The 22,328-nt window shown below is 46.4% G+C and overlaps 1 protein-coding gene and 1 pseudogene across 1 annotated transcript in view; one reads left to right on the top strand and one right to left on the bottom strand.

Moving 5' to 3' along the window:
• STPG2 (sperm tail PG-rich repeat containing 2) overlaps positions 1-22,328 on the top strand; it is a 2,754,965-nt gene that overhangs the window by 1,470,836 nt on the left and 1,261,801 nt on the right. The gene's annotated exons all lie outside the window — the stretch shown is intronic.
• Positions 9,356-10,222, bottom strand: LOC147728065 (2-aminoethanethiol dioxygenase-like; annotated as a pseudogene).

Genomic DNA, 22,328 nt, shown 5'->3' with positions numbered 1-22,328 from the left:
CCAGTAACCTTCATCTAGTGAACCACAGCAACTGCTGTTTCTCAGAACATAGCTGGACCATCATTCTAATTATAACATAGGTTGCCCAGGTGGAACCCACTACATAGGAGATTACCATACAAAGCCAATTGGTCTCACCTATGTGTTACTTATTGGCTTTGGCAATCTGCTGGGGGTGGACAACAGGAGGGTAGGTAATAGGAGGGAAAGGGATAGTAGCAAAGCGATAACTTTGATTTGCAAAACCTTCTACTCCCTGGAGCAGCTCTAGCCCCAAAGGGAGATACTCCATCAAATAAGAAATATGTCAATCCAGACGAAAACTCACTAGGACTTATTGAATATTTTTTTCCTACTAAGTCCATTTCTGCACTTTTAACCTTATTGTGGTAAAGGAAGATTAATCAATTGCAACTACACACATTTACCACAGATAATTTTATATCTTTAAAAAATTGGGAACAATTTAAAATATAAAATGAAGAGTACCTCAATATCTGTGGATCCTACAACAATTTGGAGCCAGTTGAGTATTGCGTACCCCACCCAAAATGGAGAAATACCCGATTATGATGCATGCCACCATAATGGATGAGGATCATTGCATCCACTAAAGAAATATTTTTTAGACTTAAAGACATCAGAGGGCTCAGAACCCCCCAACAATATGGTTCTGATGCCACCTGTTATCAGAACGCAATATCATTTTTGATTGAGTGTAATAGCTGAAAGTGTGGTGGATCGTAAAATTGTCTCAGCCCTCCCTCCAGTAGTGTAGACAGTTTTGCACCAAAGGAATATCCAGCACTTGATTTGAATTGGCAATTGTAGTTTGGACCCACCAGCATTCATTTTTAGGTCTCGCTGAACCAGCACGCATGCGCTGTCAGCGAGACATTTAGTAAGCTTAAAGCGGGTTTCAAAAGTGCTACCCACCACAAGCTTGCAGGCAACCAACTTGCTAGAACGCTCACACGTGGCGCGCGACGTGCACAGCACTTTTCCCCATCGCGCGCACGGGTGTGCATCACTAACATCACCAGCCGCGATTATTTTCACTTTTGCAGTGCCGTGTGTTGTGTGGCACTTGTTCAGAGTGCATTTTCATGCAAATGTAACTTTCTTCTTGGAATGGTGAAGAATTTTTTTTAAAACAAGATGGATGCACGTCATCATGAGGCTGCCCTAGAAAGCCTGACAACCAGCAGCTCTAATCGGTGCCAGGGGCCGCCACTAGCATTCTCAGATCTCTCTATGCAGACAGATAGCCAGTAGATGTAAGGTCAGGTCATCTCAGCTATCAGAGTCTGCAATGAACAAAGGACCTGAGTGTGTAAGAAAGACATGCATGTGGCCAGCAACTGTTCTCCTTTTGCATCACCTTGTCTTTAACACCCGTGTCTGTTAACTTTACAGCAGGCCTATCTTTATCTTTCGTGCAGCCTGTTCCAAAATTCCAAGTCCAGACACAGGACAATGTAGCACTAAGTCCTGCCCAGAGTAAACTGTTATCTGCGCTCATAATTAGTTGCTTTCTGGCTACAGGTGCCTTTTAAAGACAGTTTGCTTGTAACTGGTAACTGCAGATGCACTGCTCCTGCACTTACTCACAGCAGTGCGCTGAAGAGGGTATAAAGGACATCCTTATGAATGCGGATAAAGATGGAGCTGTCAGGTGCTTTTTGCTCACTTCTGCCTCTTGTAGCTGACCTTATGACATCACAATTGAACCCAGAAGTATGGTGGCTGGTGATGTCACAAGATCATTATATGCACTCAGTGAAGCGATTCTTTGCGTCTGTGTATGAGGCTCTTGGAGCTAGGTCAAGCCCATGAACCGACTTTAGTTTTCGATTTTGTACATGTTTAATATCTGATGAACTGCAGGCCCACTTCGTTCTATACTGAAATGCTGAGAAAATCAACAACAAAAAAACTGTCAGCAAATATAATGCACATCAAACAGCCAGTTTGCGAGAATTATAGCACAAGTTTAGTATGACCACTCACAGCAAACGAGCGGCACCTTCTCGAGACAACGGCGTCCCAGCTTCTGGTTCTTAACCAGGTGCCTGGCCCTGCATCCAGACCTCTTCCCTGAACTGCCTCTGCTGCTATCTTGGCACCTGCTGGTGTGACAAGTCCTCCTCTGTGCCCACCTGCTACGCCTGCTTCACCACCACCATTCAATGCTGCCTATGGAGCCTCTCATCGTTACCTCTTCTGTCCAAGGTAAGCAACCTCCTTTCACATACTGGATCCCTCTTTTGGTCTGGCCTGCAATCCTTACTGCTCCTTTGAGCATCTGGTTGGTGGTGGGATACATCCTAGCTGCAAAATGGGGGGGTTACTCTGAGACACAACAGTGCTAAACGTTCCCTCACGTTTGTCATTGCTCTGCCTATAAGACTAACTCCTATGTATTGAAGTTGGAAAAGTCAGACAGACAAATTCTCTCATCAATTACAGTTAACCCATCTTTTCCACATTGGCCACCGACTGTCAGAGTGTGCCAGCACCCCCGCCCCCACTTCCTACACAGACCTTGCAAGTTTACCTTTCATAACACCCAGAACATGCCAGTTGTGATTCCACCTGCAATGACTAAGCAATGATTTGTTTGTGAACCCGAGGAAGCAAACATCTCCAGTGTTCCAGGGGGACATAGTAAATGTGATTTCACAGCAGAAAGCATTAATTTTGAACTTCCTCCCTGTGAGTACCATCTTTGTCATGGACTCCTGTTCCATAAGCACCACCAGCAAGGACGTCATATTTTAAACCAGGCATTAATCTCTGGTAGGCAAGCATTCCGCCCAATCACTTTATTGTTTACTTCATTTGTTCCTCAAAGTCGGTACTGCTTTTAAAGTGCAACTGAAACCAAAGGATCTGAAGTATAATTCCTTTCCTATTGCCAGAAAATGAAAGCATGTGTAGGTCAGCACAGTATAGACATGTTTGGTGTCAGTGAGAGGACATGATAAATTATCAGGAGTAACATAAAAACATTTGCATTAATCCAGGCAATAAAACTCTGTCCCAAACATATCTAGTGAAGTGAAAACCTGGGGCTTTTGATTATTTTTCAATTGTAGTTATTTCATAGTTGTTTAATACAGCACAAACTTGACAGATTACACAGTACAGTACACCATGATATGGCATGAGGTGGAACATATAACAAAGTTTTACCCGCAGTAAGTCGACTAAATAAAATCGCTGTACTCTTGATACCCATTTCTGTTTAAAGTGTACAGTATGACTTATTGCCAAAAACAGCAGTTTGATTTGAAGATTTAACTTGAAATGTCTATCTTTCTCTGTGCTTGAAATCTATTTATGCAGAACTTTTGATTGCTGTTTTGTTATTTTTAAATTGTCTTTTTTATGTAATTGTTTGTTTTCTATGAACTTTCTTTTCGTCCATTATGAATTAATATTTTTTCTTCATTGCTTTTTCCCTTAATTTGATTTTTCTGTTCATTTTATGCCTGTTCCTTCCCTAGTATCTATCTATCTATCACCCTCACTCTATCTCTCTATCACCCTCACTCTATCTATCTGTCTGTCTATCTATCTATCTATCTATCTATCTATCTATCTATCTATCTATCTATCTATCTATCTATCTATCTATCTATCTATCTATCTATCTATCTATCTATCTATCGCCTTCACTCTATCTATCTATCTATCTATCTATCTATCTATCTATCTATCTATCTATCTATCTATCTATCTATCTATCTATCTATCTATCTATCTATCTATCTATCTATCTATCTATCTATCTATCGCCCTCACTCTATCTATCTATCTATCGCCCTCACTCTATCTATCTATCTAGCTATCTATCTATCTATCGCCCTCACTCTATCTATCTAGCTATCGCCCTCCCTCAATCTATCTATCGCCCTCCTTCTATCTATCTACCGCCCTCCTTCTATCTATCTACCGCCCTCACTCTATCTATCTATCTATCGCACTGACTCTATCTATCTATCGCATCACTCAGCACCACCACAGCATCACTCAGGGGCACCACACAATCACTGAACACAGCTTCACTGAGCACCACAGCATCACTCGTCGCCACCACAACATCACTCAGCGCCCCCACATCATCAATCTGTGCAACCATTCAACAACAACTGGTTCAAATATGTTCTCTCAATGTTTCAAGCTTTATTACAAATGTCACAAAAAGATGTTAATATTTCACTTCTGTTCTTGGATTTTCGTCACAATAAAATACACTGAACATAATCTTCACAAAAGTTATTTACAAAAGTTTAAGCTATTGCCATTTTAAATGACAATAACTTTTATTTAAGTATTAATTATTAAAAAAATTAAAAGCCATTGTTATTTGTAATATCAATGCACCTAAGTCACGTTAATACAACACATGTTGCATTACAAATGCTATAGGTGTCACATTTGCGAAAGTTAAAACTACTGGCATTGTAAATGACAAAGCTATTAATTTTGCTATTTTCAAAACCAACACATAAATAAAAAAATTGTCATTTACAATACCAATAGCTCAAACTTTCCTAATACGAGACCTATTGCATTGCAAATGCTTGTTTGGACTTGTATTTATTTTTCCTTAATCATGCTTTGACCCATGCAAGGAATTAAAAAACACAAAAGGGATAAAAGGAGGAAGAGAAAGATGGACACACAGTGATTAAGGAAGGGAGCAGGGATGATAAAGAAACTGCAAGAGTGACATAAAGTGGCAGGTATTGCCTCATGGTGGATGAAACAGGCATGAGATGGAATCAAGACTGTGCAACTTTGGTTTTTGATACTCATGACATTCAATAGCACTGGCAGTGGATTTCTGAGCAAAACATTGAACCTCACCACCTATTCTTTTACAAAGCAAAGAGAAGATCCCAAGGTGGAAAATGCCAATGACCAGCCTGGTGGATAAGGAAAATAAATTCTGAAATTTAGAAGCTAGCACTGAAATTAGAAGAACAAGTCAACTCTTAAATGCCTTAATAGTGGCCTACTAACTCTTAGGGTAGACCCAGGTAACTGCAGAATGAATTACTCATCAAGGAAATTAAACAGGTCTGGTTCACAAGAAGAAGCAGGAACATTTTCTGTAGAGCACTACCTCTCAAAATTATGCCAATGCCGGTAATGGGTGGTAAAAAAGTTATGGGTTGATGTAACTGTTCAATATCTTGAGCCACATCTTTCAAGCAGTCTTAGATTTCTAAGTTGATTTGTTTAAACTCCAGACTCCTAACAAAAGCCTCAGTCGAGATGACTGTGGGAGAAGGGGAACTTGGAAAAATGATTGTGAAATTAGAGACACCAAGTGTGGTTGAGATGACAATTATATGCAGAGTTGTAAAAGAGCAACATTTTCCAAGATTGATGAGGCCCGATAGACCTGCCAGTAAACCCTCTGCATGGGCACACTTAATCTTCCTTAGCACCTTGTGAATCAAGAAGGAATGGGAAAAGCATATTGCAGGCCTCTTAGCCATGTAAAAGACAAGGCACTGGGCCGCGGTGTTTCTGCTCATGCATATATTTCCAGCACTAGGTTTGACAACTGAGTAACCCGTGATCCCCCAAGCCAGTTGATATAAGTACGCGCTACTTTGTTGTCCATCCTAGCTTGTACAGACTGACCCTTTGGAGAGATAAAAAGTTTTTTAGAGAACTTTGAATTGCTACTGATTCCCAGCCATTGGAAAAAAATGTCAGTTCCCCCTGCTCCAAAGACTTTGAACTGGGATTTCTCCCAGGGTTGCCTGAGAATGAAAGGAGGAATGAAACCCAATGGGAGGCCTTTGTCTTGACTCAACCACTAATTGTTGGATTTGGGTTGTCACTGGCACCATGGTCTTGAAATCTTCTGTGACAGGGCTGCACCAATGAACAAAATGCAGGACTGGCATTAGAATATATATGCAAGCCCACAGAGCCACCATCAGACCTGCTGCCATGTTTCCTTGTACTCTTAACCAGTCATGAGCTGAAGCTTCTGTGTAAGCCAAGAGGGCAGAAAAATAAGACCTCAGTTTTTGCTTTCTTGGAAGGGGAAGAAGCATGTGACTCTAGTCTTCATGGAAAATTACTCCATTAAACAGCATGTTCTGAGCAGGTAGCAAATGAGACATCTGAAGGCTGGGAAGAAATCCATCTTCTAGGAGAAGCTTACTAACCTCTTGCACATCATAGCATCCCCTTTGAAAAAGAGAATGGTCATATTAGCTAATCCAATCTAATACAAAATTCTTTATTTCGGTGTGGACCATAAACGGACGTTACATAGATGAACAGTATAAAAAAATAGATTGAAAGTGTTAAAATTATGATAAAATGTATACGCAGACATATAAAAGGAATATCAACAGGCACTTAGTCCATTACTGGTTTCTAAAAAAAAAACATCTGGGTCCACCACATAGAGGATAGAAAGCAGGAGACAGCATATACAATTGGTAGATGGGTATTAAACTTCAGGAGTCTAAAAGTATCTTCACATCACCTTGTGCCCAGGCTCCTACACAGTTGTACCAGCCATCTTTGTCTAATTTTTTTGTATGCTGGGCAGAAAAAGAATACATGAAGTTCGGTCTCCTCTGCCGTACTGCATGTCGGAAACCACAGAGCAATGCTGGTGGACCATCTTTTGGAGAATGCTCGTAGCAGGACAGAGCCGGACTGGACATAAAGCTTCCTGCCAATGGCTGGTTGTATTTTGTCTAGGCAAGGTTCCAGATTTTAGGTATCCTTAACGTCCAACCATTTGGCAGTAAGAGAAACAATGGCATGATTTTCATGATATTAGGCAAGTTTATACTATTAGCTAATCAACTAGAAATGGAAAAAGTGAATGCTTCAAGAATGCATTATACCCACCAAGTGTAAAAGGGGTTTTTGTGAAGCTTGTTGGGTTTGAGATGAGATTAAACTGGAGCACTTGCAAATGAAAATCCTTTCTTGGGCACAGATTACTTTGAGAGTCTGCACAGATTAGGTAATACAGGAAAAGTGTCTAAAGAAAATCCCCCGCCATTACTCAGGTAACTGTTAGACTGGAGTGTTACTATCTTGAATGGTTGATAAAAGTATTTACTTTTTTCAGTCTAAAAATGGATGATATTCCCTCAAATGATTTTGAACCCAGAACAGGAACAAGTTACAACCTTGATCACTCTCGATCAAAGACACTGGAACAATTCCTGCGTTGGCCAACAAGCCCTTCTCTCCCTGGCGGAGAGCTTGATGAAGGCAAGGACAACATGAACCTGGAGTGGTACAGAAACATTTCACAGGAGAGTCCTTGAAGTCAAGTTAAGTCAAGTCAGGATATTTGTATTGTGCACATATCACATCCAGAGAGTCTCAAGGCGCATGCAGACAATCTTGTATTCTGAGTGTAATGCTCCCAGGACATGGATCTAAAATTGAAGATCCAAACATCGCTCCAAACATTGAAAACAATTTTCAGCCTACCTCCCACTGGTACTGACACATCTCTGGTAAAAAGAAAAACGAAAGGTGGTGATGGACGGAGCGTTGACAATACAAACACTCACCCCAGTCAACTGACCTGTGTTTAATCCATCACCGTTCTTTAGCTCACTCCGCCACCCCAGTTCAGACATGGCCATATTCAAATCAGTCTGACCCTGTGCCTCATGGGATCAGTCCAGCCCGAACTGCCAAGCCATGTCTTCCCTGGACCGGAATCAAGCTTCCCAGGGCCGGTTTCTGGCATTCCAGCCGTCTTCAGCCGGGCTTGCTTGACTCCAGTGGCAAAGTGAGCAAGGGACTCACGTCTGAGCGTACCCTGCCAACTTAGGGCGAACAAAGAAAAACCAAAGGTGGTGATGGACAGAGCGTTGACAATACAAACACTCACCCCCAGTCAACTGATCTGGGTTTAATCCATCACCATTCTTTAGCTCACTCTGCCACCCCAGTTCAGACATGGCCATGTGCAAATCAGTCTGACCCTTTGCCTCATGGGAACAGTCCAGCCCGAACTTCCAAGCCATGTCTTCCCTGGACCGGAATCAAGCTTCCCAGGACCGGTTTCTGGCATTACAGCCGTCTTCAGCCGGGCTTGCTTGACTCCAGTGGCAAAGTGAGCAAGGGACTCACGTCTGAGCATACCCTGCCAACTTAGGACGAACAAAGAAAAACCAAAGGTGGTGATGGACGGAGCGTTGACAATACAAACACTCACCCCCAGTCGACTGATCTGGGTTTAATCCATCACCGTTCTTTAGCTCACTCCGCCACCCCAGTTCAGACATGGCCATATGCAAATCAGTCTGACCCTGTGCCTCATGGAAACAGTCCAGCTCGAACTGCCAGGCCATGTCTTCCCTTGACCGGAATCAAGCTTCCCAGGACCGGTTTCTGGCATTACAGCCGTCTTCAGCCTGGCTTGCTTGACTCCAGTGGCAAAGTGAGCAAGGGACTCACGTCTGAGCATACCCTGCCAACTTAGGGCGAACAAAGAAAGTGTGGTTGTTTGTGTTGTTGTGTGTGTAGTTGTATGTGTGGTTGTTTGTGTGTGTGGTTGTGGTTGTGTGTGGTTGTGGTTGTATGTGTGTGTGGTTGTGTGTGGTTGTGTGTGTGCCCAGGTGGTGGTGCAGCGGGATACACACCTACCCACTGTGCAGCTTGCCACAAGAAAACAGTAGAGCATGTGCACAGCCCTATGCATCTTTAGGACTGTTCCCACTAATAACTAAGAAACGCGTGCCAGAGAACACCATTTCATTGAAGATCTCCTGCTAGCGCCTTACTATGCAGGGACTGCCCGCTCCAGGCACTGGATGTGGCTGCTATAGATACAATCGGAGCTACTCAGGGTTGGACTTGATAGAAGAAAAAACAGACTCTGAGAAACACAGTGCTGTAGGAGGTCTAACAATCCCGGAATAGATAACCTGCTCCTGCCACAAGGGACCACGAATAACCATAATCCTACAAAGGTAAGCCAGAAGCACCAGTGTATGAGTTTGTCCATGCCAGGATATGGTTCTGTGACACGCAGAACACACAGAGCTCGGCAGCAGGTGCCTTAACATGGATAGTTGGACTGGAACCCGTGGATAACAGATCATCCCCGCAGGTGCAGGGCCGCGGAACCATCGGACAGGCACTGCAGCTGGGAATCTGCGCGCCGTTGGAGCAGGCATTGGAACCCATGGGATAGCCCAGTAAGCTGGAAGCAGGCAGGTTACACACAGCGCTACAAGGACGGCGCATGGATTTGGTAAATGAGCTCAGAGTGGCCCCTTGAAGCTGTACACTGCTCTCTGCAGTAGGCACACAGACCAGCAGAGCTATCTTTCTAAGACTAAAAGCCATAGCGACAGGGCGCACTCATTTCTGCAGCAGGTGCCCGGACCCACTCAGCCGCCTCCCCGCAGCAGGGACCAGAGGCCGCCAGCTGCACACATACCTCTCTGCACACAGACCTCTCTCTGCACACATACCTCTCGGCACACAGACCTCTCTCTGCACACAGACTCTCTTCACGTTCGGAGGGAAAGATGCAACATAGCAGATTCAACCGGGCATAAACAGCAAACAATAGATACATATATAATGGGTAAAAATGAAAAATAAAAGGTGGCGCCAGAATGTCGAGGAAAGCAGCAGGTCCGTCCAGAGCGCTGATCTGGTGCATGTTGGCCCTGTGCGGGCTGAGCAGGCAGGGAGGGCTGGTGGGGCCGAACTGGCCGAATGATCGGCGCAGGGCTTGGCACAGCGCGTCTCTCTGAAAGGGCTGGAGGGGTGGGCTGAATGGCGGGGGTGACGTGGCCCCAGATACCTCCTGCAGCCGGTCGAAGCCACAGATGCTGAGGGTGCCGTAGAGCACCTTCATCATGCCATGCATGCCTGTGTGGTCGTGCAGCGGGATACACGCCTACCCACTGTGCAGCAGGAAGACGCCCGTGCTGAAACTCTCCGTCTCGCAGATGTGCATGTAGGTGACGGGCGGGCTGTGTGGAGCGGCTGGCCATGCACCGCTCTTGCAGCTCCATGGCGCGATCTGCAGGTATTCGACCTGCAACTCATTCACCAGGTTCTTAAGCTGGTTGAGGTTGTCGGAGAAGGTCTTGCTACTTCCTATGGGGGCTGCAGCTGTGGTGCCAGGGAAGGTGAGCCAGGCTTGGCGTGTGATCTTCTCGATGAGGGAGTCCATGTTATCCCGTGGCATCTTCCTTGTCTCCCTTCGAATCGGCGCTGGCCTGAACTTCTGTGGTCTTGCAAGCTGGTCGCCGCGGTCAAGCTAACACATTTCAGGCACAGCCTGAACCCTGCAACCTTCAATCCTTACCGGATCCATTCAAGTTAATCGCAAACTCCTTCGTAATGATGCACAGTGCTTGCAGGCAGGCTGTGTCGGGGAATGGGTTAACTCGCATGCCTCCACCCCCGCCGGGTGGAAAAACTCTGATCGCGAAACCGAAAGCGATCGCATTTGGGAAAAAATAAAGCCGCGAGTGGTGCGTGCGCCCATATGCTTTCAATTATTGCGCCCGTGTCTGGGCACTATAATTAAAACGATATGGCAGGAAATGCGCGTAATAGAGACCTATGCGCCTGCCTCTGACCTATTGCTGTCTATTTTACATAAGAACACGCAGGGAAACGCCAATAGCAGCCACAAAGGTTAAATCACACACACAAGCGTGTGCATTTTCCAGGTCCTTTTTCAAAACCTGGCCAAAAGGACTCTCTGGATTAAACCCAGATCTGTGACTGGGAGTGACTGTTTTACCATTGTGCAACATTCCGTCCATCATCTTGTGTGTTTTGCTGTTCACCCTATGTGGGAAGGGTATGCCCAGACGTGGGTCCTGTGCTCACTACGCCACTGGAGTCAAGCTATCCTGGTTGAAGACGGCTGATAGCCAGAACCGGTCCTAGGATGTTTGATTCCGGTCCAGGGTAGACATGGCTTGGCAGTTCGAGCTGGACTGTTCCCATGAGGCACAGGGTCAAGACTGCTTTGCATATGGCCATGTCTGAACTAGGGTGGCTTGGTGAGCAAAATAACGATGGATTAAACCCAGATCTGTGACTGGGGGTCACAGTTTTGCCATTGTGGATCATCCCGTCCATCATCTTGTGTGTTTTGCTGTTCACCCTATGTGGGACGGGTACGCCCAGACGTGGGTCCCGTGCTCACTACGCCACTGGAGTCAAACTATCCTGGCCGAAGATGGCTGATAGCCAGAAACCGGTCCTAGGAGGCTGGATTCCGGTCCAGGGAAGACATGGCTTGGCAGTTCGGGCTGGACTGTTCCCATGTGGCATAGGGTCAAGACTGATTTGCATATGGCCATGTCTGAACTGGGGTGGCTTGGTGAGCAAAATAACGATGAATTAAACCCAGATCTGTGACTGGGGGTGACTGTTTTGCCATTGTACAACATTCCGTCCATCATCTTGTGTGTTTTGCTATTCACCCTATGTGGGAGGGGTATGCACAGACGTGGGTCCCGTGCTCACTATGCCACTGGAGTCAAGCTATCCTGGCTTAAGATGGCTGATAGCCAGAAACCTGTCCTAGGATGCTTGATTCCGGTCCAGGGAAGACATGGCTTGGCAGTTTGGGCTGGACTGTTCCCATGAGGCACAGGGTCAGGACTGATTTGCATATGGCTATGTCTGAACTGGGGTGGCTTGGTGAGCAAAATAACGATGGATTAAACCCAGATCTGTGACTGGGGGTGACTGTTTTGCCATTGTGCAGCATTCCGTCCTTCATCTTGTTTGTTTTGCTGAGCAGGATATTGGGATCAGAGGTAAAATCGACATATTTTCAATTTTTTATTTTTTTTATTTATTTTGAAAGTTTTATATAGCGCGAACAAGATCTTTGCAGATATCAGAGCGCTTTACAGAGCATGGATACAAACAGGAGAGTATATAACAGTCCATTGGGCATAGCGTGGTTGTAGGTAATAAGTGGGGTGGGGTAGGTACATGGGGGAGCATAGTAAAACAGGTACATCAATAATGCTAATAGTACAAATAAGTGGGAGCAAAGACAGTCAGGTAAGACAATAGTACAAGTAATAAAACAATCACAGGGATCGAGCGGATAGTACAGGTCGGTGCAGAGTCTTTAACAAACCCACATTAATAGTTCAAGTGTATTTAGCCATGAGGGTAGCCTTTACTTCTTTCTTAAAAAGTGTAGTGGAGGAGATGAGCCTGGTTTCAGGAGGGAGTGAGTTCCAAATCCTGGGTGCCATTCCTGAGAAGGGGCGTTTATAAGTTTTTTCCTTCCTGAATCTTCGCGGTTTTAGCAAAAGATTATTTGTGCGTCTAGTGTTTCTAGAGCCGCCAGAAATTGTCAGCTTCTGGGTGAGGTATCCGGGTGAGCTCAAGTGTACAGCCTTGTGTGTCATGCAGGCGATTTTCAGATGTATTCTGGCTTCAAAAGGCAGCCAGTTCAGGGATTTCAGGTCAGGGGAAATATGCGAGTGTTTTTTTGACCCTGTGATGAGTCTCGCCGCAGCGTTTAGAGAAGCTCTTAGGGGTGCAGTAGTAGTTAGGGGGAGACCGCAGAGGGCGGAGCTGCCGTATTCTATTCGCGGGATGACTAGTGCTTGTACTGCAGTTTGGAAGTCTTTGGCTGGGAGGAAGGGTTTAAGTTTCCTCAGGGTATTGATTTGGTCGTTCGCTCCCTTAGTTGCCTTGCTGATATGTTGCTGCATGTTGAGATTGGTGTCGAGTGTTATGCCTAAAGATTTTGCTGAGTCCACGATGGAGGGTTGGACATTGAGTGCAGTTAGGTGTTTAAGCCAAATTTGAGTGGTAGAGATCTTCGCGGGAGGTGAGATCAGAAGGAACTCTGTTTTAAAAGCATTAAGTTTGAGATGATTATCGGCAAGCCAGGATTGGGTGCTTCTGATCGTTGAGTTCAGGAGCGAAATGTCTTTGGGGGATTGTACTTTGAGATATAGTTGGGTGTCATCGGCGTACATGTGAAAGTGTACATTGGATGCTTGTAGCAAGGTGGTGAGAGGTTCCATAACTAGGTTGAACAAAGTTGGGGATAGGGAGGATCCTTGGGGGATGCCTAACGAAACAGGTATTGGCGAGGACATCAAGTTGTTGCTCTTGAATTTCTGCGACCTGTTGTGTAGAAAGGAAGTGAACCATTTGAGAACAGTCCCAGATAGACCCATTCTTGTGTTTAATAGTTCGAGTAAATTATCATGTTTGACGGTGTCGAATGCTGAAGAGAGATCAAGAAGGATGAGGAGGCAGGTATCGTTTTGATCTAGGATTTGAAGGGCGTCATCAATTATGTGGGTCATAGCAGTTTCTGTACTGTGCCCTGCTCGGAAGCCTGATTGATGAGGGTTGAGGAGATCAAACTGATCAATGTGTTTAGTCAATTGTAGTTGTGCGCATTTTTTCAACAGTTTGGCGAGAGTGGGAATATTGGTAATGGGACGGTAATTGTTTAGATCAGAGGGGTCGGCTGTAGGTTTCTTTAGTAAGGGCGTGACTTGTCCTACTTTGAGGGAGTCGGGGATGGTTCCTTGTTGAAGTGAGCTGTTGATAATTTTAGTCCAGAGTGGAAGGAGCAGAGGTGTGAAGACTTTGACGGCGTTAGCAGGGAGGGGGTCCGTGAGGTGTTTGGATGGTTTCAATGTGCTGAGCAGTTTGCCAATTTCTTCTTCAGTGTAGGTGCCAAAGGATGACCAAGTAGCATTGTTTTTTGGTTCAGTGTGTGCTATGCAGTGGGGTTTAGCGTAAAGGCTTGCGTCAATGAGGAGATCGCTCTTTATGTTGTCAGATTTTTGAATAAAGAAAGCGGCGAAGTCTTCACAGGAGGGTGCTTCGCGCATAGTGCTGAGTGGTTGGGGTTGTTCCTTGGATTGTGTTCTGATTAGCTCAAACAGTTTTCTCGGACAGTTCTTTGCTTGGTCGAGCTGGAGGCTAAAGAAGACTGATTTTGAGCGTTTTATTTTCCTGAAGTAGGCGTTTCTCTTATTCTTCAGGGTTTTTAGGTGTAGTGCAGAGGGAGCTGATCTCCAGGTGCGCTCTGCCATTCGCATGGCTCGTCTATCCTCATTGAGACTCCCGTCGTACCATGGATTGGAGATTTTAGCGGGGATTCTTTTTAGTTGCATGGGTGCAGCCTCATTAATTATCGAGGTCATGGCGTTGAGATAGTGGTCAGTCAAGGATTGGACGTCCGTAGCGCCGGTAGGAGGAAGTAGGAGGTTGCAGCTGCCAGGGGGTAGGGAGCCTGGGTTGAGTTTTTTCAGGTCTCTTTTCCAGATTTTAGGCTTGGAGGATTGGGCCGGGTTGAGTTTGATTTTTTCATTAATGAAGAATGTGACAATATGATGATCTGACCAGTCACAGGGTTGGCTAGACTCGAGTTGGATAGAGTCCTCTTTGGAGATGATAAGGTCGTGGAAATAGCCTTTCTCGTGGGTTGGTCTGTTGCAAATTTGAGTGTGGTCAAGGGCGTTGAGGAAGTTTTTAAGACTATTTACCACCTCGTCATTGTAATCATTCCAGTGGAGATTGAAGTCACCAAGGTATATTTGGGTGAGCTGTCGCCCGGAATTGGTTGAGATCATATCCATGATTTGCTGGGCGAAGGTGAGATTGTCCCCAGGTGGGTGGTAAATGCTGTGAAGAGAGCATATTGGTTTGCCCTCACTGAGAATATCGAGGCAGATGTATTCAAAGGAAGTTGGGGAGGGTAAGGAAGGGGAGGTGACTTTCAGAACAGAGAGGTTGTTCCTGTATATGCATGCAATTCCACCACCTATTTTGCCAGACCTGTCAAGTCTAATGATGTGGTAGTTGGGGGGAACCAGAATGTCCATTATAGGTGTAGAGTACTCTTTTAGCCAGGTTTCAGTCATGATGATTAGGTCGAGGTCCAATGTCAAGATGAGATCAGCGATGGCGGAGGAGTGTCTAGAGGCCGATCTGCAGTTGAGGAGAGTGTATTTGAGACGGGGTGTGTCGAGGGAGGTAGAGGGTTCTAGAGAGAGGGGGACTTTTCTAAGGTTATTAGGAATTGAGATTCTATTGTTTAGTGTGGGGGGTCTGCGGGGGTTTGAGTGTATTGTGGGAATGAAGAGGTGTGTGGTGGATGTGTGGATTAGGGGAGCTGGGTCGTAGGAGCGGAGGAGGGTGAGTATGTCTAGGTCCGAGAGAGGGTTGCATGGGCGACGGGGGCGATTGTTGCGATTGTAGACCGGGATCTTGGTCCAGTGTGGGGGGTGTAGAGTGGGAGAGTCATCCGGAAGGGTGGGGAACATGCTGGGAGGGGGGGTTGTGGTGAGTGAGGAGTGTCTGGGGTGTGTGCAGAGTAGTTCTTTGATGGTGTGAATGTCTTCTTTGAGCTGGAGGAGGGTGGCCATAATCTTGTCCAGGGTGGGCTTGTCCAGGGTGGGATGGGTGTTGGTGTTGGGGATGATGGGTGTGGATGAAGTAGGGCGGAGGTTGGTAGTGTGGGTGAGGGCATTGGTGGTAGGCGGAGAGAGCCGAGTGGAGGTTGAGTGTATTTTAGTGGTGATGGGGGAGCAGGTAAGGTAATGGGGGCTGAGAGTGGGGGGGAGATGGGATTGGAGGTGGTCCTGTTGTGGGGAAGGGGAGTTAAATTAATAGATGTGGTGTGCTCTGCGTGATTAGTTAGAGGGTGGTATTGGGGACTGAGAATGGGGGGGATAAAGGGTGTGATTTGTCGTTGTGCGTGTCGTTCTGGTGTTGAACTAGGGGACTGAGAATGGGGGGGATAAAGGGTGTGATTTGTCGTTGTGCGTGTCGTTCTGGTGTTGAACTAGGGGACTGAGAATGGGGGGGATAAAGGGTGGGATTTGTCGTTGTGCGTGTCGTTCTGGTGTTGAACTAGGTTAGACGGGTTGTGGCAGGGGGCTGTGATGCAAGGGGTGAAAGGAGTGAGAGGAATGGGAGTGGTATGAGTGGGGGTCCGAGGGTTGGTAGGGGGGGTGGGGGGTCGGCTGGTGTATGAGGGGGAGAGATCTGTGTCTGTGATTGCGGAGTGTGGGGTGGTTACAGCAGGTGGGTGATTGACTGGGTGCTGGGGGTAGAGGTGAGGTGCGTGTCGTTCTGGTGCTGAGCTAGGTTAGAAGGGTTGTGGGTGGGGGCTGTGAGGACCGGGGTGATAGTACTGGAGGTGATATGCGTGGATGTCCGAGAATTGGAGAGGTGCTCTTTGAAAGTGGGGAACAGGTTGTCTAGAAGTTCCAGGTTCCTGTCTGTGGCTTGAATTAGGACAATCCCGTTATTGTAGATAGTAATGGTGGTTCTGCCTGGGAAGAGTTGGGATGGTGTGATGGAGAGTGTTAGGCTGGTGGTGGAGACGTTGAGTAAGGTGAGGAACGCTTTTCTCCAATGAGCTCTGCGTGTGGTATGGAAGATAATGTCGGTGTTCAAGGATCCATTGACCGGTGAGAAGTAGGTGTCGGCAAAGGGGGTTTCAGGGTTGGACCTCAGGAAATTGTGTTTAAAGCGTTTCGCAGCTTTTTTGGTGAGTGTGGGTGGGTAGTTGATTTTATATGTGTGCTTGCCGATGGGATCCATGATGGGATGGCGGTGTAGGTGGGTGCGGGAGGGTGAGCAAAAATGATATACAAGAGCAAAAAAGCGAATGCAAACAATAATTTACATGTGTAGGTGGGTGCGGGAGGGGCTAATCAAGGGGCTGTAAAACTCTCTAACATGATGGTGTTGAAAATTCATTAACGCTTGCAGTAACATTTCCATTTCGCGAGTACAGTTTGTTCTGTTGTGCTTTCTCATGTACATAAATTACAGTTTAATGCTAGCAAACAAGCCTTTGTGTGTGTCCCTGTGCTGGAAGTGCACTACTTTTGGAAAGGCTTGGTCTAAGCTACGGTGTTATGAGAGCAGCCTTCCAGGAGTGAGCGCTTAAAGTCTGTGTTAAATATATGCATTTTGCTTGTTCATGCATTTAACTGAATATTTAAACTTTGCACATGTTTAGAAATTGTTTAATTTCTTTCTTTCCTTGATGTACATGCTGGTTTTGAAACCTAGATTTATTTTAATTATCCCAGTGTGTATAAAAATTGTTTCTGAAAGATATTCCCGACCGTTGCTATTGCACACCGTTTTCGGTCTTGTAAATTCTAGTCATGGTAAGCTGCGCAGCACACCTCACTTGATCTTAAACAATGGCGAAAACAAAAGTAAAAAACATTGTCATTTTCAACTCCAAAAGCTCTGACTTTCACAAATGCGAGACTGATTCCATTGCAAATGTTTGTTTATAATGGCATTACAGTCTGGCACCTCACAGGATAAGTGTGCAGATGAAAGTGGTCAAAGTAAGTGACTTAATAATAGCCCAGAAAACTCCAGGCAAGAATAGTAAGGCCTCATGTGCTCCTGCTCCGCGGGAAGGTATGAATAAAGGAGCCAGGTTGTAGGCATGTGAAAGCAAGTACTCGCCCCACCCACGTTGGCACTGTGTTGTAATGAAGATGCGGTCCTGTTCCTTGGTAAACTTAGGATGGTATTTATTAAGATAGTAAGTTCAAGATAAAGATACAGTGAGCACCAGGAGCAGCCTTCTGCTGGCTCAGCTCATTCTCCCAACTGATAAACACACTCACCCAACATTCCACAGCATCATCCACCCCAACATTACAAACCACACTCACACTGGCTGAGCAGCAGGTACAACACACTGCTGTGAGGCAAGTGCACGTATTACAAGCTTAAACCATGAATACACAGAAGGAGAGAAAATAGGCCAGCACTATCAGCCTATGATTGTTGAAAATGTAATTCATATGCTGCTCATCCCTTGTTACAGCCATTGGTTGTTGTAACTGTCACTCGTATTATATGGAGTATTACCATTTCATCAGCAAACAGCCATTTTATTGGTACATTAGGTGCCTGAGTCATCTTATAGAGAGACATAATCTTTCTTATCTCACTAAAATGTCCATCCAGTGGCTTTTCTTGGAGAATAGGGGCACAACGTATTGTGATTCTCTTTTTATGTCTCGCCTGGCAACACAGCGCGAAAGTGCTGTCGCCAGCGAGATCTATTGTTACTGACTTGCTTCGAAAGGGAGACAGGAGATGGGCACGCGCAGGGGCGACTGGAGGTTGTGAATGTGGCTGTGAGCACGCACGTACAGACACACGATGTGCACATCTCCTGTCCCCCTTCCGTCCTCGCAAGCCTCATGCAATATCACTTCCTTTTTTTTCTTTTTATGCGCACACCCCACTTACCGGCTCTTGTGGGTACTCTGCGCTGCTTCTCGGCTGGTCTCCGTCTACAGCCAGTCACTGCAGCAACACGCGGGGCTCCGTCTTGCTCACAAGAGCCCCGCCTGGGATCCTACTTTGGCCGCACCATGCGGCATTCGCGAAGGTGGGATGGGCTCCTGCCGGACTTCCTCTACTGTTTATTTTTTGTTTGCTTTGGGCTCTTTTGCGGCCCCCTCCCTGGTCCGCACGAGCCGCACAGCACTTATTAAAGTACAGCAAAGTCCACAGGCGCCGCCACTGGGCATGGGCCGCAGGCCACGCCGATGTGCACGCTCACGGCGTGCCTACAATGCGCGCATGGCGCCCTTTCACTTTCCCTTGTTTTTTGTCCTGTGTGCTGATCAACCTCTTCCAGAGTATCATTCCTCGCACCTCCCTACATCGCTCCCTCGCGGACCCTTTTGAGAGCCGCTTCGGCCAGTGTGTTCGGGCGGCTATGGCCCTGAAGAGGATTCAGAAGGTGAGAGAGGATTCAGGGTAGAGGAACATTTTAGGAATCCTGCTGTCGCCAGCTGTTTGCCATTGAGAGAGCGCAAACTGACCAAAATGTAGAAATACATCACACTTACACGTAGTAAGCACAAGTCATGAAGAGAAATGCCATGAGTGCTGATAGTATCCATAGTTATATTCTGAAATGTGTAGTTAATATAGAGATTTAAGTAGAAGTGGAACTAATACAGAAATGTGTGAAGCAATACGATTTTATTAGACGTGATTATTCCTGAATCCATGTTGTGTAGCTGCTAAAATGTAAGATGGCATACGGAAACGTTGAACGTGGTAGGCCTCAGGGCCAGAGCTAGGAGGGAGGGGGAAGGTGATTAAATTTCACAATATGGATTGCACTAATGTTTAGTAATAATGAGTAGGCCTTGATTTATAGATGTGTTTACCGAATTAGTAGAATAAGAGTATTAACATGCTAATAATTAAAGAAGAAGTTGAATACTATAAAAATGTTGTAGAGCTGGAAAGCTTTAACGTTGATTTACACATATTAGTCTGGGCCGGGGAATGTTGCAACGCGGTTAGAAAACCATGAGATTTGGGATTTGGCTGCAAAATGTCTGTCTGGAAGAGGAAAGGGGGTATTCAATTATTAATAAAATGAATAGGGTTTTGTTCAAGAAATGGACCAGACATGGAGGAGGGTTCCGGAATGTTTAAGGGGTATCAGCGGGCCGGAGAAGCGTCTGAGAAGCAAGGTCGACTCTAACCACAAGGCCTCATCATGGAAAAAGCCAGAAGCTACACCACGTGAGGGGCGTCTCACGAGGGGCGTCCTAAATGTTGTTGGATTTTTGTATTAGGGACAGCACCCCTGGGTGGAGTTAGAGCAGAAGCCTGAGGACCCTTTAGAGAGCGGATGGGTAGGCAGAGAGGGGTCATGATTGGAGAACTATAGGTTTTCACCAAGAGTTTGAGAGTGGGTGGCTTCCCTTGGGAGTCATTCACTGCTGACACCTTTTGATAGGTTGAGACCTGGTTAAGTAGGGATACCATCTAGAGCAGGGTAGGGTCAGCCTAACCTGTATTTTATCTCCGGCTGTAAATGACTGATAGATTTCAATATGTGTCTATGCTAATAGCACTATTGTTTTTAGAACTGGTATTGGTAGTTTCCGTTGTTCGTCTGAGGGCTTTCAGAGAACACATGTATGTAGTTGGGCCCGTGTATCTGGTGAATCTCATTTTGAGATGCTTGTACCTGCAACTTATCCTGACTTTATAATAAACCTTTGAAAGCTAGAAGTTGTTTGTGATCCTTTGAAGCAGAGTCCTTTATTGGGTGAACTAACTTGGTAAGAGATGCACTTTCTTCCCTCAATGACAGGCAATAAAGGTTCAGTCGACCAGACCGGGGTTTTAGATCGATAGTGATAAGGTATTGATCAAAATCTCGCCCTTCCAGTTGGTAGCTATAGAGGATGGTTGCCTTCTTGAGGAAGGTGATCTAGGCCAGGTTAGATTACCCCAAGGCCCCTAGAGACCGATGATCGGAAGAACCGCCCGCGGAAGAAGGACCGGATGACGTGAGACAGAAAAGCAGCAGTATCGGTCGAGAGTGAGTATAAAGGGTCATGCGTGCTAGATTGCGGTGTTTTGTATTGTATCTATGTTGTAATGTCTGGCGGAGTTGAATGCCTGTAGAGAGACTGTGGAACAGGTTGTGAGCGCGCGCAACCGGTGGAAATCTTAAGCTCAAGGAGAGCTTAAGTGGTTCGGGTGTATCGGACACTCAGAGTAATTGTTAACCAGTGTAAAGGGGGTCATGAGGTACCAGTGATCACCCGAAGGACCAGATAGGGGGAACGTAAGAGTGAGTGCGTGAGTAACGGACGCTGGCCGGAAGTTACTGGGTGTGTAAAGAACCTATCAGAGAGACGATAGACATCTCGTCAGTTGTGTTGACAATTACAAATAGACTGTGGACGTACAGTCGAGGGAAGTGACCGCTTGGTCGGAAGTAGTCATTTTTCGGTGTATGAATGGGACGCATGCATGACCGCGAGGAGAGCTGAGAAAGGAGGGGTGCTGCTGCGAAGCGGAGACTAGTGACGTCAGAAAGTGCCGCGCTGGGATTGGCCGGCCGGTGAAAGACCGCGCTGCGATAGGCCAGCTAGCAAAGCCGCGCTAAGATTGGTGGATTGACATCAGGAAGTAAACAAAGTATTCAAGCTGGAAATCTTGCGCATAATTATGAAGTGTTTTAAATGGTTAAGAGCGCTGTTTAAAAGAGAACGCAGGGGATCGTATGAAGGGGAAGAAGCCCCGCCGGAGGGTACGCCAGCTCGTTACATGGGGACAAATGTTGGGCTGCACACGATTCTGTGGATCTCAGAGTGGAGTAAGATGACAGATGGAAATGAGGAACTCACGTTCCCGAAGTACGGGACGTTCAGATTAGAGGTGCTACACAGATTAAAAGCAATTATGACCTCTACGAGACCCTTGCCTAGACCAACTCAGTTTGAAGCCCTTAATGCATGGATTAGGGCAGCGCATGAAAAGAACATGAATAGACGGCAAGAAAGAGTGAAACGTTCGGTAAGGGCAGTACAGGATGCCAAGTGGGATGAGGATGCTAAAAGATGGAGGGTGCATAACATGGAAGTAAATAAATTATATCCAGTGTTAGAGATGCCCGGGAACAAAAGCCCCCTAGAAGAGGATGACGAGAGCGAGACAGAGGACAGCCTGATAAACAGATTATTGACAGACAGGCCACCTCCGTATAACAGAGCAGGGGGAGATGTCGAGAATGGAGAGAGGGGGGGGGGGGCAATGCAGGAGAGCATGGGCCGCTTCCCAGTCTCAATTGGGATCCCGCTGCAAAGAAAGAACTGTCCCAGCCTAGCCAAGTGCAACAGGTGGTCGGGAGGTTTGTGGTGCAGAAGGCGCCAGAAACGGAGTGTGCCACTTCCTACGCATTACCCGATGCACTACAGGTACCTGTTACCATAGGTCCTATAGTATCAATATATGACCCAGATAGGACCAGAGGGGAAGAACGGGTACGGAGGGGCAGAGAAAGAGCAGAGATGGCAAGGAGGAATGATACGATTAACTCCCCAAGTCAGTTGCCGATACCAAGGGATTGGAGCACCCCAGTGCACACAACAGGAGATCTGGGGGACATTAGATGGCCAGAGGATATGAGGGGACCAGGACGGAAATCCTTTCAAGAATTAAATGAGTACATGAAGAAATGGGATGAGGCAGTTGAGGCTCACAAAAGCATCATAGCGGCGGAAGCTGAAAGGGAAAGTCAGGACAGCAGAGCCCGGACTCACTGCGGGGCTGAAGAGAGCAGTCCGGAGTGGGACGGGAGGGAGAAGGACAGTAGGAGAGGCACCCATTGGGCCCGGAGGGGAGGTAGATCAGACCTGGAAAACGAGGGCCCAGAGAACGGGGGGGTGTCTCGCCCGATACCTAATGAAGAAGACAGGAGGGCTCCGGAGTACAGGGACAGCTTTAAGTGTATCCACTGTGTGCCC

This window comes from Lissotriton vulgaris, chromosome 3_1 (assembly GCF_964263255.1).
Source record: "Lissotriton vulgaris chromosome 3_1, aLisVul1.2, whole genome shotgun sequence".
In the NCBI taxonomy this organism is placed as follows: domain Eukaryota; kingdom Metazoa; phylum Chordata; class Amphibia; order Caudata; family Salamandridae; genus Lissotriton; species Lissotriton vulgaris.
Note: the sequence above shows the minus strand (reverse complement) of the source record. Positions and strands in the feature narration are given on the sequence as shown.